The 19,878-nt window shown below is 31.7% G+C and overlaps 1 protein-coding gene and 1 long non-coding RNA gene across 4 annotated transcripts in view; one reads left to right on the forward strand and one right to left on the reverse strand.

Annotated features, from left to right (window-relative positions):
• Nucleotides 1-19,878, reverse strand: part of GRIK2 (glutamate ionotropic receptor kainate type subunit 2) — a 774,206-nt gene that overhangs the window by 61,047 nt on the left and 693,281 nt on the right. The gene's annotated exons all lie outside the window — the stretch shown is intronic.
• LOC119539620 overlaps nt 1,534-19,878 on the forward strand; it is a 36,491-nt gene continuing 18,146 nt past the window's right edge. Inside the window, exon 1 of the long non-coding RNA XR_005217913.1 lies at nt 1,534-1,617. This is a non-coding gene — a long non-coding RNA (uncharacterized LOC119539620). The remainder of the gene's footprint in view (nt 1,618-19,878) is intronic.

Here is a 19,878-nt window from a genome sequence, read left to right on the forward strand (position 1 = left end):
ATAAATTATTTCTCTACTCTGACACTTAATAGCCAAGCAGTTCAAGATAGTAATAACAGTAAATACTATCTTACGTAAATGTTTAGTGTTTTATCTCTATCAAATGTTCTGTTCTGAAAAAAGAGAGAGAGAGAGAGAATGAAGGAGGGAGAGAGGGAGGGAGAGAGGGAGAAAGGAAGGGAGGAAGGGTGGAAGGGAGGAAGGAAAGGAGAGGTCTTTCACTAAAGTATTAGTATTTTCACTACAGTGTGTTTATTATATTCTTTCCTTTGCATCTGTTTGTGACCATGTACAGAAAGCCCATAGTTCTCTATATAAAGAAAATAAAAACTAATTTCTATACTTGTATGGACAGTCTTTAATTAGTACATCCAAATGATTGTTGCATCTTCAAACTAGTCACTTTATTTTAAATCTCCTTACAGTGTTTGAATTACTGTTTGGGGATTGCCTTCAGATATTATAGAATATTCTTTTAAATATCTCATTATTCACAATTTTATTCCCATTAGGATAGATCATCTTTTTAAAAATAAGTTAAAGCATTCAAAGTAAAATGATGCATGTTTAAGTCACATAGTAATTTTGTTGTTCTAAAAGCAGGGATGGTTAAAAGTAAAGGGGTTCGTTTTCTTGCGTTGTATGTAACTGTGTTCTAAAAACAATTACAAATTGAAAGCTCTCAGAATTTTCCTAGCACTTTACATCAAAGAAAGCCCCCTCAGGTGCTTCCTTTATGGGATAGTATTCATTTATAAACATTCGACAGTAATTTTACATAATGTAGTCTTTTTAAACTAAAGATTTTTTTGTATTGTGAAGTTTTTTATCTAGCAGAAAAAATATTTTCATCTAAAATAAGATCTTTCTGAAATCTCTCTAACATTTGAAGTGGGTAGCATGCTGTTAATGTTTCCATTGAGGCACCAAGAAACAAATGATATAAAACACCAGGTAAGGTGCGATATGGAGCATCATGAGGACATTTCATAGTTGTATGTCTAGAAGCAATTAGATGATTAATCCACAAGGAGATATAAAAAGATTATAAGAGAGATTGAGAGTGGATATTTTGGGGATAATCTGTTAGGCAAGCTGGGCACTGGCTGTGATTCCCAAAAATCCTTCACCCTAGTATATGTAGGTAAGAGTCAAATGTACCTCATAATCCCAAACTAGCTGAGAGGTGACATGTTGGAAGATATTGACACAAATCCCCTGCATTGGTTGACATAAAGAAAAGCTGCCCTTCATGCAGTTAAAAAAGCCTAAAAGAGTAAATGTCTACCCATGAGAAGTAACAATGTCCCCTTCCAGAATAGCACAAGGATATCTGAAACCTCAAGACAAAAGCAGAACTCTGCACAGGAAGTTTAGTCTGGGGCCAGTGTGAGGGTAAGTTTGCCCAGGAAGGCAGATGCCAGGGAAAGAAGCACTGCCTTTCAACTTAGCACAAAATCAGCATTTGCTGAGGGTGTCACAGCTACTTCACCAGAACCCTGTTGTTGATTCTAAGGAAGCAGCAGATGTCCAGGTATGCTGCCTTTGCTGATGGGGAGTTTGCTGTTACACAACGTATCAAAAAGATATCATGTCAAGAAGGCATCAAACCAGATGGTAAGAACAAGTTTTAAGATGGTAGTTTGACTGACTCTAGACCTAAATTTTGGTTGATGCATCTTTTAAATTTGATGAAAGTAAGCAGAACTGCTAGCATAACCAACTAATTTTCCTGAGCAAATGCTACTAAGTAAATCTCTATCTAGATTAAGCCAAGACAAATTGTATCTATTTAAAAAACTTTAGACACATATTCAATTGACAACATAGTAGAAAACTTTCTTAGAATCCTTTAGTAGGGGAAAAAAAAAATTGAAAATTGATTTCAAACAGAAGAAAGTGCCATTGGAGCATATCATGGAATATTTTTCAGTATTGCTTAGTTACTTTTTAAAAAATCTGTATTAATTTTAAAATCATTAATTAAAAAATGAGCTTTTATCATTCTTGCCAGTTTTAAAATATTGCCTAAGTGTCCATAAAACTGTAATTACTTGTTGCATTCAGATAATTAAGTGAATATGCATATGTATGCCCTGCTCTTAACATTTCAGTTTTCAAAACCTCCTAAGTAAGATAATGATTAGAAATAATTTTCCCACAGGAGATTGAATCTGCCTATTTAACTAGGCATCTGACACACAGTTATGGTTTCCTACCTAGGAGAGTATATGGTGTTCATGAGAGTGTCCCCTATCCCATATGTGGCAAACATTAGACAGTTGTGCAGAAAAAGTTCAGACTAATGAAGCCAAGGATAGGGGGATAGGTGTAGGCAAGGGGATGCTCATTAATTCAATGAAGAAGCTTGGCATATCAATGACTTTGAACTTCTCTGTATATGATTCTTTAATTAATAATTAATCCAGATTTCATTGTTCTCTCTGAAGGCATTTCAGAGAGAAGTGGAGAATGACGAATCTTAAGTTAAAAAAAAAAATCAAGCTCTTCTGAGCTTTAGTAAACTAGGAGCATCTGTATTATAGAATTATAGAATTACAGTTCTGGAAATGCTCATAATCTCTGAAATGTAAGCAAATGTAAGTAGAGATGGACTAAACTTGGAATTGATACAAAAGTCTGTGCTAGAAATAACCATACAATGAAGATAGGATGGGACACAGTTCAAAATGGGGCAAATGTGAGTATATGGTACCAAACTACACAATAACAACAACAGAAATAAGGTTTCATTAGTTTGAAGTGACAATCTTCTTTCATTTTCTGTCTTCAAAGTATACAAATAGTACAGATTTAGATGATCTACCAAATAACTGAATTAAAAATGATATAATAAATGCACAGATATTTTTTCAAAATAATTGCTTGCACTAATATATTTCAATTAATTTAACCAAATAGTCCTTTGTGAGGTTAATTTTAAATCATTTGATCTAACCCTAACCTTCTATAACTTCCAGTAGTAGAGAATTAGTCCTGACATATTTTATCATAACAGTGGATTTATGTGTATATATACACTTATATATGTATATATTACTATATATCATATGTAACACATATGTTATAATAATGCCAATAAGTTTTCCATCAAGCTTTATATCATAGCAGTCAGGGTTCTGGCCATATATGGTTTCACAGTAACCTGTTCTTCAAAGTACCAAAGCCTCTATTTTCAGTAAGATTCACTATAATTCACTAGGAGTTTACTGTGCATTCACTGGGACTTATCAGAGTATTTTGTACAGCTAAGTACTTTTAGAAAACATTTTACAGTTGGAAAAGCCAAAGTGTAAAATCTTAGAAACTCATTTAATATAAGCATCTTACATTTAGAGGCAGAACTCCTTCTAGAATTCAAATCTCACATTTTTGATGTTAAGTCCACTACAAACATACTTCACGTAAGTCTTTGTTGCTTATCACTTTTGTCCATCTTTTGCTGACTCTGTGTCAGATTTACAACATGTATAGAAAGAATTTTCTACTCTTCTCAATCACCCAAACACACAGTTACTTGTTTTCGGACATCAGATGATGTTGCTTCCACCTTGCTGAAGCCATTCAAGTTCGCTCCCTCAAGTTCTGTATGCCTACCTTTCCACTCTCAAAACTTTTACTCCCTTTTATGTGCCCCTCTGTGTTCTTGACTGATGATTTTGTCTCTGCCTCCTCCAAGTACTCAATACAAAATGAATGCTTTCTCTTTCTTATCTTTTTCATGTCTTCTTCTCAACAGACTTGTTCTATTTGCACATTGAAACTTTATAGTCCCAGAACAATGGCTTCTCACATTCTTCACTATATCTTGACATGTGCTCTCTTTTTCTTGGCATTATATAACACTATATAACATTATATAATACTTTAATTTTTAGGTTTCCTCCTTCTAAGCTACTTCAAGCTGTTCTTTTCTTTTTTCCTGCCTTTTAAATTTTGACTTTCCTAAACTTATGCCATTGCCTTTTCCTGCCTACTTTATCTTTGGTGAAACTATCAAATTAAGAACTCAAAGGATAACTTATTAATGGGATTTTTTTCTCTTCTGCAAATCCTGGTAAGCAATCAAACATGTCTAATAATTTATTAAACATCTGTCTACTTATAACCCCAGCTTCTTAAACTTGACCTGTCCCAGAATGAATTGAACATTTCCCCAGGAAAATTTTGTTTCCACAACTTGTGCTTTAGGTAAATGATATTACTCCTTTCTATAATTCTTCCCCACTATTACCCACAATCAAAATTGTGGATCCATGTATTTCAATACAATTTAATTTTTAAAACTTAATAAGAATCTTTTATTTAAATGCTCTTATGCTACTTACTTGGACTAAAACAACAAATATGGTTCAATTTCTGCCTCCATGAAGCTTATCTTCCAATAGAAAATCAAAAGAAGAATGTCATTGTTGATGATCCAAAGCAGAATGTGTGGTGCCAGAATGTGAAGGGGACAGGAATAATACATTCTAATGGGTTGTGAACCCTGCTTCTAAATGTTTCTGTCATATCTTTCCCTTACCTATTCCTCCAATTTTATTTTATATCAAGGCCCTATTACTTCTCAATCTAATTTGTACAATTTATACTATGACTTCTTAAAATTATCTAATTTCCTTCAGTCTCTCTTCTTTCCAACAACCTTCTTCAAAATATATTTTCTGCTTTCCATTTTGTCCCAGTTATGATCATGACTTTTCTACAACCCTCATAGGCTCCAACCATACTTCATGAAGTTTAACCTTTAAAGGACTTTCCATTTTAAAATAGGTACACAATTTTAAAGATAAAAAATTGTTTTAAAAGCTAAAAATGGCTTTTGTTTATATTTGTAGCATGCATAGTACACAATGTAGTACTTCCTACTTAATAAGTGCTCAACAAATATTTATTTATTTTCACAGAATTAGAGCACAGAAGGATTTTCAAATTATTAAAAAGTCTCCTATAAATTTTTCAAACCAAACCAATATTAATTATTCTCATTTAAAACCATGCATAAAATACATATTTTTTAAATCAAAAATGTCATACAAACATGAAGATAATTGTAAAGCAATAGTAATATCAAATGATAACATATATTTACAATCATAATAGAACTTGCACATACAAAACTTATTTAATATTCCTGAACATTATTCTATGAAAATAGTATTGAAAAAATAATGAGGCTTGGAGAGGTCAAGAGATTTAATCATCATCATTAAGAAATGATCTGAGTCTAGAAGACTTATTATCTTTTCTCAATTCAAATACTCTTTCTATCATAATCTCCTGACAAATTCTATCAAAGACTAATAGAAAGTATGCTCATCTATTTTCATTTATAAACTATCAACTTTGAATTTAACATTGTAATGTAAAATAGTAATTCATGTACCATGAATAAATAGGATTTTTCCTCCAAAATTCAAGGAGCTTTCACTAAGAAAATCTATTAATTTAATCACAATGTGAACAGACTAACAAGAAAAGTCAAACGATTATGATAATAAAGGAAGAGAAATCATTTGTTAAAGTTCAAAATTATTATAAAAACACTTAGAACATTAGGACTAGAAAGGAATTTAATTTTTTTGATGAAGAATATCCATCAAACACCTATTATTTAAATTAGTATTGGAGATTAGTATCTAACAAAATCACCAAAAAAATAAGATAAGAACAATGAAAGAAAATTATAAAGATAGGAAAAGTTACAATGCTAACATAGCATTTTAATTATCATCTAAAAGGAGTAATACAAAGACAAGGTTGACCTCCAGAGTCAGCCAAACCAAATGATAATAATCCCTTTTCAGCAGAACTAGTGGGGCTTGGAAAAACCTAAACCAACTGGCACTTGCAATGCTCCTTGCCAGAAGACAGGTCCACAAACAGCAATATGGCCTGATTCAAGGCAGTGGGGGGCAGGCAGGGGAGATTTCTGAGAAAATTTAGCAATAAAATTAGCAAGAAATATCCTCCTTCTTATAGAAAAACTTCTGAAATCCATACTCTCTTCCTCTAGATGATCCATGTTTGAGTATAAAGCCTGGAACTGCATAACTAACTCTCACCAAACTGAGGTTGAAGCCAACACATGGAAGGTTAATAGAATAGAAAAAGTCTCATAGTAAAAGAGCCAGAGCCAGAGGCCAAGGGCATCTCACCTGATGAACAATACACGCACACATACATGCATATATATACACACACACAAACACACACATATATACACATGCACCAGCTACTATTTAATGGGGAAAAAGTCAAGTTTGCTGCATAGAAGATAGACCTATAAAACTCAAAAACTTTTCTCTAAGCAGCAATAACCAAGAAAATATTAACATAAATAAATATCATGTAAAATAGCAAGAAAAATTTCAATATCTATTAATTAAAAGCAAATTTTAAAACTAGCATATGCCATAGAAAAGACCTAAGAAATATAGCAATAGTCACATCAAAAAATGAGATTACTTCACTTTTAAAAAGTATCTAGTCTCTCTAAATTTATATGTGTGTGTGTGTGTGTATTTCCAATTGAAATGTCAACAGGAATTTTAGTTGCTGTATAGACTTATTTCAAAGTTTATAGGAATCAACTATCTTAACTGTCTTATCCAATGGATAAGATAATGTTAATAAAGAAGAGAAAAGATATATTAAATATATTAAATGCTACTAAGCCATTTAAGTAAAACATAAGTAGACAAAATCCAAAATTCATTCTCTAACAACAGAACTACATTAGAAGTAAATTAACATAAGGATACCTTGAGAATCAAGTATTTAGAGTCTAACACAATTCTGTATAGCCCATTGGTGAAACAAGGGGTGAAAGGACAAATTCAAAAGTATGTTTCTCTGAATTAAAATAAAAGTAAAATCTATCAAAATTTATCGGTTGAACATAAAGCAGTTCATAGAGGGAAAATTTTAGCACATATTAGAAAAGAAAAAAGGTGTTCAAATCAGTGACCTCAACTCCAGTTTAAGGGACTACAAAAATGAAGAGCAAGTGAAACTTGCAAAAGTAAGCAAAAAAAGAAAATAATATAGATCAGAGTGGAAATAAGTGAACTATAATGCAGGAGAACAATAGAGAAAATTAAAAAAATCAAAATCTGGTTTTTTCAAAAGATCAATAAAATTGTTAAACCTCAAACTAGACTGATCAAGAACAAAAGAGAGAAGACACAAATTACCAACGTCAAGAATGAGATGTGACAATACTGCACATTTTACAGTTATAATATTAATAATAATAAAATAGGCAAAATTGTGACCAACTTTATACCAATAAGTTGAGAAACTTGGATGAAATGGACAAATTCCAGGAAAGATACAAACTACTGAAGCTCACTAAAAATGGTAAGCTGAGTAAAACTATATTTATCAATGACAGACAAGTTGTCATCAGAAAGCCTTTCCACAATGAAAACTACATGCCCAGTTCGCTAGTGAATTCTACCAACATTTAAGAAAGAAGTACTACGAGTTAGAAATAAACATTTCCAGAACATTGAAGATGTAATACTTCCCAACTTATTCTATTAAACTATTATCACTCTGATACCAAAACCAGAACAGATATGAGAAGAAAGTGTAAACCGATAATCCCTCATAAACATAGACAGAAAACTTCTGAAGAAAATTTTTGCAAATTGAATCCAAAGACCAAGTACAGTTTATTCCAGGAATGCAATGTTCTATTAACATCAGAAAAACAATCATTGTATTTCACCATATAATATTATAGTCATCTCAATAGATGTAGAAAAATAATTTGACAAAATTCAACTTCCATTGCTGATTTTTTTCAAAAAATGAAATTCCATTTAACTAGGAGATGAAGGGAAATTCCGTAACCTGGTAAAATGTATCTACAATAAAACAGCAGCTAACATGCTTAGTGATAAAAGACTGAATGCTTTATTCCTGAGATCAGAACAGGAAAAGGAGTTCTGCTTTCTCCACTTCTAGTCAATACTGTACTGGAGATTCTAGCCAATGCAGGAAGGCACAAAATAACAACTGCCACCAAAACAAAAAACAAAAACAAATAATAGTTAACCATATTGTAATGGAAGAAGTAAAACCCTCTTTGTTCACAGACAACATGATTATCTATGTAGAAAATCATACAGAATCTACAAAAAAAGCTACTAGACTAATAAGTGAATTTAGAAAAGTCTCAGTCAACAGTGTCAATAAAAAACAGTCCATTTTACTTCTGTATACTAGCAATGAAGAATTTAAATTTTAAAGACGCCATTTACAATAGCATCAGAATTATGAAATACTTAGGGATAAATTTGACAAAGGTATGTCAAATGAAAGACATATACACTAAAAACTAAAAAAAAAAAAGTTGTAGAGAGAAATTAAAGGAAATACAAATAAGTGGCGTGATACATTGTGCTCATGGTATCTGAAGACTCATTTTTTTTAAGATGCCAATTCTTCCCAAAATGATCTATAGATTCAGTGCAATCCTAATAAAATTTCCATCGGTATTTTCATAGAATTTGACATGCTGGTTCTAGAATTCATATACAAATTAAAAGATGTAGAATAGTCAAAGCAGCTTTGAAAAAGAACAAAGTTGGAGTACTTATACTGTCTGACTTCAAGAATTATTATAAATTTATGGTTATAAAGACAGTATAGCATTGATGTTGTAATAGGGAAATAGACAAATGGAACACACCAAATACTACAGAAAAAGACCCACACATACATGGGCAATTATTCTTTATAATAGGTGCAAAGGAAATTCAGTAAGGAAAGGATAGTCTTCTCAAGAAATGTTCATGGAATAATTGGAAATACATGTGCAAAAAAATTTGATTTCATCCCATATACGAAAATCAACTCAAAATGGATCGTAGATCTAATTTAAAACTAATATATAAAACTTCTTAAAAAAAGCATAGGGAAACTTTGTGACCTTGAATTTGGCAAAGATTTATTAAATAAGGCACCAAAAATATGATCAATAAAAGAAAAAAAGATGACTTGAACTTCATTAAAATTAAGCATTTCTGTTATTTGAAAGCTACTTTTAAGGGAATGAAAAGACAAATCATAGAATAGGAGAAAACAATATGGATAAATCTCAAAATAATTATGCAGAATGAAAGAACACTAAAAGGATAGTGCAAACTCCTGATTCCATATATATAAAATTCCAGGGAATGCAAACTAATCAGTAGTGACAGAAGATCAGTAGTTGCCTTGGGTTAGAGCTAGTAGTGAGAAGACTCAGGAAAGACAAATTAGCAAGTGTTAGAAGGAAACTTTTGTGAGTTACAGATATGTTCATTAACTTCATTGTAGTATTGTCTAAGGTGTATAAATATGTTAAAATATCAAATTTACATTTTAACATGTGTAGTTTAATGTATGTCAATTTTAGCCCAATAAAGCTAAAATAAAGCAGGTTTAAAAAATTCCTTGACAAACTTATTCCAAGGTTTATTTAATAAGCTTCTATAGAAAGGCTAATATTGGAAAAGAAAGGCAAAGAATAATTATTCATTCTATCAAATATTAATCTATACTATTAATACATATAGATGATAGATGATAGATAACAGTTAATTTGACACATGTTGTAACTGTCAACACAAATCAGTGAGGGAAGAGTTACGCATGTCTGAAGACAATTATTGAAGAATAGTATGTGATAGCAGGATGTTGATGATGTAGCTTCTATTACTAGGGAATCAATAAATAAATTATGAGAGATACATACTATGTGATATTTTGTAGCAGTTAACAGTAAACAGTGCAATTTATATAAAATTTTTAAACACACATTAATAAAATATATTCTCCGTACATTCTTTAAGGACGTAGTCATAGTCAAACACACGCATTATCTATAATAGAATGGCTTCTTATCAGGAAGAAAGAAAAGGAAGTGGGGCTTGGGGGCTGAGGGGGTTTAGTGGGCAACAAAATAAAATCTTAAAATTGTTAAATTCTAAAATAAAATAGGGACAGTGTCTAGACTAATGATAGTATAAATGAGGACTGAAATTAACCTAACTCCGCATACCTCTAAATAAAAGTAACAAAAATAAATAGAACTATTTCTTACCTGTGTTTAGTACAGTTTTCTTTCAGGGGTCTTGCCTTTTGCAAAGATAAAAGAGAACTCCTAATAATTTTTAGCAAGTCATAAACATTTCAGTAAAGTAGTATGGGAAAAAGCAGCTAACAGCCTGCTGCTTAGTTTTTTTTTTTTCTTTTTTTTAAGGAGCTCACATGTGGACAAGAGTAAATATTTCTAAAAGTAACATTTTTAATGCAGTTAAATCCATGGCTTAAATTAACTCAGGATATCAGAAAAATTGCGAAATTCTACCATTGGCAACACTAATCAAAATAGGCCAATGGTGGTGGAAACTTGAGTTTTTAGATAGTTACTAAATGTAACAAATCCATGGCCAAGTCTTAGTACATAAGTGTAAGGAACACAGATCTGTGGGGGAGCATAGCCAAGCAACTATAAAAACACGAGAACAACTAAAGAATTCTATCCCTCTGTATCTACTTTCTAAAGCAACTACCTTCTGATGAGGGCACAAGAACATGCAAATTCTGACGCCTAATCTTCAGCAACAATAACCTCTCCACTATCACTGGTGATGCTCCACTATAAAGTGGGAATTGAAAAAAATCAAGCAAACAAAAAAAACCCTCTTTGTCAAGTAAGCACTATGAGCAAATAAAAATAGCTTTTTGCAAATACTGTTCCCTGAAGATTTTCCTGCTAAGAGACTTTGGTGGAAACAGAATATTTTTTGACATTTTGACTATCTGCAAAAATAATTAGTAAATAACTGGGCTCTGATTACTATCAATAACAATAAGAAAGGAAATAAACTTGACTGTAGACATTGTAAAAGAGTATTTCTTTACCATTTGTAATATTCTGCTTCGCCCATTATGTTGTCAAGCATTTTTTCCCTAAATTATAATGGCTTTTTTTTTTTTTTTGATGTAGTTATATTCAGGGGTTGAAGGAATCAAAGCTGAGAAATTGTATTCACATAGCTCGATATAAATTTTTACTGCAGTCCCATTCAATGATTGGACCCTATGGTTCTTATATTCCCTTGAAATATCTCCCATTTTAACACACTATGAACTTATCTAAACAGACTTGTATAAATTTTAAGCCAAAATATTTATCTGGATCATGTGAAAATAATAGTTATGTCAGTGCCTTGTTTAAACTAGAATTATTTTTAAACTTTTTTTGAGTAGACATGAACATAAATTTTTCATTCTTATCCTGTGCTTTCCATGATAGGATTGCCAGAAGCAGTTTTCTCTAGATTCTTTAGAAGGGTTATGTGTCCTTTACAAGCACACACACACACACACACACACACACACACACACACACTTCTCACATCCCACATATATATTATATACCTACACTGAGAATGATGAATTTCAACAAAGCTCTTAACCTCTGTCAAACATTTTCTCATTTGGAAATATACTTTAAAAATAATGACCTATTTGTGATAAAATATTGGACGGTGCTAAAGCAGCCTGGTATTAAAATTGGTTTAGAAGAATAACAATAATTATTACTTGCTAAACAAAATAGATTTTTGTAACTGACAAAAAGAGTCAAGATCATTAATGACAAGAATTCATTTCTGAAAAGTAAAACATGAACTATGAAAGAAAATAAACATCTGTCAAAATGCACTCAGTTTTCCCATCAAAACTACTGCATCAAAGAAAACTTGGAAAATGTTACTTAGCTTGGTATCCAGTTATTACCTTATATAGAGAATCCAGCCCAACACCTACTTGACTGGTGTTCTCCTGGATTAAAGTCAATTAATTTCACTCTACCTGACCCATTGTGCTGGTTTGAATGTATTATGTCCCCCAAAACGCTATTATCTTTGATGTAATCTTGTGTTGGCAGACCTATCAGTGTTAATTAGATTGTAATTCTTTGAGTGTTTCCATGGAGATGTGCCCCACCCAATTGTGGGTGATGACTCTGATTGGATAATTTCCATGGAGTTGTTATCCCACCCATTCAGGGTGGGTCTAAATTAAATCACTGGAGCCCTATAAATGAGCTGACAAACAGAAGGAACCCAATGCAGCTGAGAGTGACATTTTTAAGAGGCGTTACAGCCAAGAGGGACACTTTGAAGAATCAACAGAAGCTGAGAGAATAGCTGCAGATGAGAGACAGTTTGAAGATGGCCATTGAAAGCAGACTTTTGTTCCGGAGAAGCTAAGAGAGGACAAATGCCCCAAGAGCAACTGAGAGTGACATTTTTGAGGAACTGCAGTCTAGAGAGGAATGTCCTGGGAGAAAGCCATTTTGAACCCAGAACTTTGGAGCAGACACCAGCCACGTACCTTCCCAGCTAACAGAGGTTTTCCAGATACCATTGGCCATCCTCCAGTGAAGGCACCCGATTGCTGATGTGTTACCTTGGATACTTTATGGCCTTAAGAGTGTAACTGTGTAAACAAATAAACCCCCTTTTATAAAAGCCAATCCATTTCTGGTGTTTTGCATCCTGGCAGCATTAGCAAACTAGAACACCCATTTATAAACAAAGTGTCTCAATTTTCCCATTCCATCTGCTGTTTGGCATCTACACTGGTTTGGATCTATCCTAGGTCCATTTTTCCATACTTTAATTTTTTATGAGCACATCTTAAAATTCTTTAGACAGTATTTACAGACATTCATAGATAATACAATATTTTTCAAAATAAATAAAATAAGGCTCTATGTCAAAGTAATGATAAATGTATTATAATTTTTATATCTATTCTATGAGTCATTTAAAGGAGAATATTATAACATTAATCATGGCAATCTAATATTATCTGATCAATATTGATATTATAATTTTTATATCTACTCTATGAATCATTTAAAGGAGAATATTATAACAATGACCATGGTAAGCTAATATGGAAGCTAAAATATAAGCTAATATGAGCTAATCCAGATTAACATTAAAATACCATTTTTGGTATAGCCTACTTTGTTTTTGCATTTCTCACTGTTAGCCACTATTAGGGTGACCTTATATTTTATAGTTTCAGCCAGGACACTATTGAAATTGAAATTTAAGGAGGGCAGTATGAACGATAAATTCCGGGATTGTCCTGGAAAAATTAAGGCATGTGATCCCCCTACCTCCAATGGAAAGAAACAGAAGACTCATGGTCAGGAGTTCTGGATTCCCTTTCTAGTTTATTTAATAGGGGAGAGATCCTGGGCAAGTCCTCTTATCTACTGCAAAGTTTCCCTCAGTAACAAGAATATTATTTCCCGTTGTACTTAATTTTCAAGATTATTATGAGGATTTAATATATATTGAGTCTTTTTTTGTGTTCTAAAAACCAAAAGATATTTAAAATATTAGTGCATTTTTACCTCAATTTTGTGTAACTCTGGAACAAGAGAAAATGGACCTTTCATTTTCATTATTTGACATGCATGAAGTAGAGTAGGATTTATCTGCTCATTCTTTTTGAATTCTTTCATCTAATGAGGACTGCTATTTGTAATATTCTGCATTAGAAGTGGAAAAGCAAGTAATTGAAGACAGAAATGTAGCTAAAGGTCCTATCATACGGGAAGCTAAAAACTGGGCCTTGAAGCTAAAATGGGGAATTACTGAAGGGTTAGGAATGGCTACAGGCAGAAAGTCTATTAGAAGAGTAAAATAATCCAGCATGTCTGAGTGAACTGCTTTGTGACATTGTGAATGGAGAGATTGCAACATTAGCAGAATAAAACAATAAATGTATACATTAATGTCTAATATTATTCAAACACACATCAGTCTAAATTGATTTTGTTACATTTCTTTTCAAGAAATAGTATTTATGGATAAATAGATGAATATATTCCAAATTTCTAAAGGAAAAGAACAGGAATCATGAAAGTTCAGCACAGAACTATGGCATTAAACTTTAAGGGGCCATTTGCAGTAGGTTCTATTTTATTCTAGTTACAAAACGTTCAAATTAATGGCTACTTTTGAAAGCCCCTTTAGATTATAAAGCTTGGGGAGCATAGACCTTATATACGTTATAATCTTTTAGTCCCCTATAATCTTGCAAAATACCTTATCAAGTAAGCTTTCAATAAACAGCTGATTAAACAGTAGTAAATACATTTGAAAAGAAATCCTGAAAAAAAAAGTTAGAACTAGTTTAACATTTCAGAGAGATGAATGATAAGGGAGTAAATATTTGTATTATATGCAACAAGATTTTTGTTCATGTTCCTGCCTGGCCCCAGCTCCTTTTTCTTTCTCTAATGTAGAATGTGAATAGTTTGATGGAGTAGGAAGGGTTAGGGAAAGGACCACATTGCTTCTCTCCCACTCAACATTTGTCAGAAAGGGATTTATCAAACTCAGAGAATATAATTTACAGATATATTTTAAAGTCCTTATAAATATTAAAAGCACATATTTAATTATGGAAAGAATCTTATAAGTACATGATTAAAATTCTATATGTACACATATAGACATATTGCTCATCTGTGATATAAAGCAATATCAAAAATTATGTGTGCTAATTAAACCTACACAGATTTCAAATCCTTTTTCCAAAGAAGTTACTTTAATCATCCAAATGTAGTAAAATTAAAAGCAACTTCTATCATTTCATTTAATCTTTAGAATAGTCCATCTTTTTTTTCTGTTGATTAAAAAAAAAAAAAAAAGTTTGTCTGGACAGTTCAGACCCAAGTGCTTCTCTTAAAAAGCTCTGCTGAAATGTCATTAAAACTTGCCCACTGTGCTTCTGCAAACTGAATCTGATTTTGTGACCTTTATGTCTTACTTTTAAAATTTCAATCTGTCTGAAATCACTAGCTTAGTCTTTCTTTTTGCCTTTATCAAAATCCTTTCAGTTGACCTCAACTGCTTTGACCCTCACCCACATACTTGATGATTAATACCAAAGTGGAGTTGCATTAAGCATTTGCTTTGACCAGCTCATTATCTTTCCTCTTTGTTATTTTTCTTTGAGTTCTTTTTGAAATGTATAAATTTGTTGGAGACTGACAAGAGGCTTAAGGGGATCTTATGCCCCACCTCCCATAGGCTTTTATCTATGCAATTTCAAATGCTGCAGCAATACTCGAATGTATCACCCTTTTTACTTAGAGAACACAGAGCAATCTATTTATTCAAAACATCAAATAATAGGGAAAAGACTAATCTGAGGTCATGGTACTGGGTCTTTCCTTGGGAACAACAACCTGAACCTCTGTGGAAAAGCTGTTTACAGCTGAATTTTTGTAACTGACTGCTCAGCTGCTTTATATTTCTCTCTTAATTAACATAAATATTAACACTATTGAAAATAAGGATACCTGCACAAAAAATAAGACATTTGCTTGTTACTGTAAATAGTATAAATTTATAGTAGAGTAACCTGACTCTAAATGACCTCACTGGAAAAAGTTCTACCATTTCTACAAATTCAAAAATGGCATAATTTCTGTCAATAAATATAAAATTAAGTATTTGTGGTATATATATATATGCATTTATATACTCATATATCTCCTCTTTTTCTAGATAACATACCCAGTATGTATCACATATATAACAAGCCTAAAAAATTATATTAAAATATTTATTAACTAAATGTATTCAACTGTCTCATACATGACATAACCTGCATTGCTTACTACCATAATGCATATAGATATTGTTACTGAAGAAGCAAGAAGAGAACACAGAGCTTTTATAGTAAGTTATAAACCATATCTGCAGAGCCTAATATATTACTCCAGCAACAATGACAGAATCATGTATACAATATTTCCTTTCTTCCTCACTAATCCAAATTGCCGAAGTGTAATTATGATTATAAACATTTTTTATTTCTATTTCGTAGAGAATAGACTTGACATTGAATGAAACACCATGGATAATTAGGGGGCAATTTTGCTATGATTTTCTGAATTCCCTTGAGAGACTTTTCTGTTGGCACATAACAGAAGGTAAAATGGATACATAATCCATAGAAATACTAAAATTTATTTCGCTAATATAGAAATCTGGATTTACAAAGAACTGTGTTTCCAACTCCTCTAAATTATTGGCATGAACTGTTCATATTGTTCAATATTATTATCCTTTATAAAACAAAATAACAATGAGTAGCAAGCTGCGATAAAACACAGCAAATAAGATATGGGATTTTGGGGTCAGAAATCACAGATCCACCACTTACTATTTGTATGTCACTGGGCAAGTTATTAAATTTCTCCAAGCTTCAATTTCTTTATCTACAAAATAGGAACGATGATTTCCACTTATCAGAGATCATATGAAAACTAAAAAACATTTTTTAAATACCCACAAACATTTAGCAGAGTACCTGGCACACGGCAAAGACTCAAAAGAGTGATATTAATAATTGTGCGAAAGAAACTCACCAACATCGGTGACTAGGATGATACTTCCACATAGAGGAACAATACATGAGTCAATAATTGCTATATTTAACAATATTATTGTGGTACACATCCATAAGTGAAGTTTGTTTAGACTTTAGCCCATGCATCTGACCTATGGAATTTTTCCATGAGGCATTTTAGTTAAATAGAGAGTTCTTAATTGTATTTAATTTATTATTTACTCATCATAAGGCATTTGACATGGATATTTACCATTAAAATGAAAGAACAATGTTATTTTTAAATGCTCCATTTAATGATCTCTTCCCTAAAGAAAATTCAGGAAAATATTATGACATTAATGGCAATGAAACAAAGTGTCCATACCACAATGATCCCATAGATTTAGTAAATGTCCATCTGTCATTTCTCAGTATTCATTTACATAACTAAGTCTGGAAGAAGAAATGAAATATTACACAAAATAAGACACTAAGACATCACCTGAAATATTGGAGCAGCCTTCAAAACACACTCTTTAATTGCTCTTTAATAAAATTAGAGAAAGTTTTTGAAGGAATTCTGTTCATGAAGTTATCTGAAATGATGTGCATACATTTTTAAGTTCTGACTCTTGGTGTGCTAATTTCCATTTTCTGCCTCAAAGGTATTCAGACTTCAAAGGGTATTTAGAATGTCTGTTTTAGTAACATGAACTATTAAGTGGGAATTTGTGTTAGAAAGTAAGCAGAGATACAGTACATAGTAACTTGGACTCTGAAGTAAGATTTGAGTTCAAATCACAGCTCTGGTACTTAATATCTATATTAACTTTGGCAAGTCCTTAAATTATATAAATCTTAATTTCCTTACTTTTTAAATATAGATAAAAAGAATACTCATGTCATGGGTTGGCTGTGAGGATTCTATGATGCAATGCATATAAAGTACCTAGTATGCTGCCTAATAAATAGTGAATACCTACTGAATGAAATCTCACCATATTATTAGAAATATAAAAATAAGTCATTTGTCCAAACAATAGGAGAAAACATATTGAGGACCATATATACCTAAAACAATTGCAATTACTTAATGTATTACCCACATTAAAATGAAAAGCAATTGTTTCCTGTTATCAAAACATCAAATATCTATACTTTTCAGATAGTATTTTTAGAAGATGCCTTGTTCATTCAACCCTATATAAAAATATTTCTTCAAGTGAATCCTAAGAGGATTAATGAAGTATAACTGAGTTTTGATTAAATATGTCTAGCCACTGCAATCATATTTAGTAAATGACTGCTTTTAGACTCTAATATCATTAAAATGTCCCAGAATAACAAAAACAAATTTAAAAAATTCATGGTTTTCCCTAAGGAAAAAAGTAACTAAAATTTATTATGTATCTTCTAAGAATGTTTTCTAGGGAGGCATAAAGAATCCTGGAAGATAAAAAATTCTTAGCTCCATGTGTGAGGAAACTAAGACTCGTGAAGCAATTTCCCAAGATAACACGTGATAAATAAAGGCTCAGCAGTTCTTATAAAATAAATAGTTATCTATTTAAAGTAATTGAATTTTCTTATATGGACAAATCCATGGCTACTACAAAACCTATTAACTAATTGTTTTGTCTTCACCTTTGATTTGCCTTCTTCCTCCAAATGAATTGGCCAGAAGAGCTGATATCAAATAAAAATGCCATCAGTGGTACGAAGAGTTAAAAAGCTAATGACATACTCAAACACTCTACAATCAATAAAGACCACTGATACAGTAAGGTTCTGAAAATATTAAAATCACGCGCAATATTGCACAAGAAGCTTTGACATGTGCAAAATAAGTTGAATGTTTGCAAGGATATCCAGAAATAATTAACAAGCTCCTTGAGACTTTGTTGTAAAAATATATAAATTCAATATAACTTGACTTCAAAATTTGTGCTGAAAAATAAATCCATGGTATTTATGCAGGTCACTATGTGATTTTATTGACATTTATCACCAAGACTATGAACTTATAGATGTAAATTAAATTTCTCTTTGGGTCACCAGCTATGTATTGCCCTAGGCTTTAATTAAAGTTTAAGATCAATTCTTTTCAAGTCAGTTGGTTAAATCATAATATGCACTAACCATTTATTCTAGGTACTTACAAGAATTAACTCATAATAACTATGAGGTAGGTATGTTTATTATCTTCATTTTATTTTATAAAGCTATAAGCATTAAGTAGTTTGCCCAAGGTCAAACAGCTAGTATGTGGTGAAGCCAGGATTCAAATTTAGGCGTTACAGTCCCAGAGCCAGTGTTTTCAGTTACACCATACTGCTTCTCATAGAGCAACAGATTAGAGTAAAACTTAACCCAAAACAGTCTAATATAAACTGTAACAATAATGTATATATTGATGGCGAAATACTACATACTACAGATTCAGATGTTAGGACACTTATAAAAAAAATTATCTCAGAATCCACTACTTTAGGTTCACAAGTAGCCAAAAATGATAATAATGGTGTGAAGCAATGTACAGGTTACTAGGATTACATTTTATTAATAATTCACAAAACATAAACACACAAATGCACATACATATACACACTCAGACCCAACACCAGCATAAACCCTGAGCTTATCAGTTCCCACAGCACTGAGTCACTTAAAACAGTAAATGAAAGAAAAGCAAGGCAGATATATGATCTGATAAAACTGACAGTAAAGAGAAGATGCTCCTTAGATAGTTTCCAAAGCAAATGGTAATAGAATTGGAATCTATAAAAAGAGGTACAGAAGATTCTAGACCCAAGAAGAAAGGCAAATAAGTGCTATAATTTCAGAAAAATGCAAATCAAAGGAGAGATTGAGCCTCTAGAAGGTAGAAAAAGTTATGGAAAATGTAATAATTTATATTGATTACATACTGCCATTATACAGTTTTCAAATTTATGCCTGTACTTTAAAAGGAAGATGCAAAAATGTAAATATATAATTTGGTCAATATAAGTATATTCATTTAATTAAATACACATAATTAATGGCATATTTATTTATTGTGTTAATAGTTGGCATACATCTAATTAATTACAATGCAGGAAGCTAATGATACTTAATAGGAACTCATTAATGACTTTGCATGTATTTAATCAAACTTACATAGGTTTATACTAAGTAACATACACCTAACAGGAATTTAACTTGCAGGTAAATTTTCATTACTTCTCTACACAAGATGAACTTACTATCAAAAATGATAAAAAATTTATCTGTGTTATGCTTTAAATTTACACAGGATAGAAATTATTAAAGCAAAATTATGTAATTACTTATGGAGATAATACGGTATTACTACCTATCATTTTGTTTTTGTTTTGTTTGCTTGCTATTAAGATCAAATTTGCTATGATTCTAGAGAACCAAGTT

This window comes from Choloepus didactylus, chromosome 7 (assembly GCF_015220235.1).
Source record: "Choloepus didactylus isolate mChoDid1 chromosome 7, mChoDid1.pri, whole genome shotgun sequence".
In the NCBI taxonomy this organism is placed as follows: domain Eukaryota; kingdom Metazoa; phylum Chordata; class Mammalia; order Pilosa; family Megalonychidae; genus Choloepus; species Choloepus didactylus.